Source organism: Colobus angolensis, unplaced genomic scaffold (genome assembly GCF_000951035.1).
Source record: "Colobus angolensis palliatus isolate OR3802 unplaced genomic scaffold, Cang.pa_1.0 Scaffold43, whole genome shotgun sequence".
In the NCBI taxonomy this organism is placed as follows: domain Eukaryota; kingdom Metazoa; phylum Chordata; class Mammalia; order Primates; family Cercopithecidae; genus Colobus; species Colobus angolensis.
This window is the reverse complement of record NW_012117710.1, coordinates 90509-90820: the sequence shown is the minus strand read 5'-3', so window position 1 is coordinate 90820 and position 312 is coordinate 90509. Positions and strand designations below refer to the sequence as shown.

The 312-nt window shown below is 52.2% G+C and overlaps 1 pseudogene; it reads right to left on the bottom strand.

The window, feature by feature from the left end:
* LOC105522462 overlaps positions 1–312 on the bottom strand; it is an 80367-nt pseudogene that overhangs the window by 36943 nt on the left and 43112 nt on the right.

Below are 312 nucleotides of genomic sequence, written 5' to 3'. Positions count from 1 at the left end.
GGTTCACAACTGGTGTCGATGGCCACGCAGCATTTCTGCCAGGTACATGAGTGCGGGGACTTGAGTTTTGGGGTGTGTGTCCTGGTTGCCTAGTTGCTTGGAAGACCCCATTCGGACCCCAGCCTGAGTCACCATGAGGCCTCCTATTTCACACGCCACACGGAAGCCGTGGCTTCAGTCACTGACGTCCACCAGGTGTCAGATGTGCGTGTGTATGTTCCCTGGTCTCGGGATGGGTCTTGTTTTGAGGTTATAGTAAACGTTCTTTAAGAGGGGTTTTGGATTTTTTATGTTGTTTGCAAGGAGGCAGCA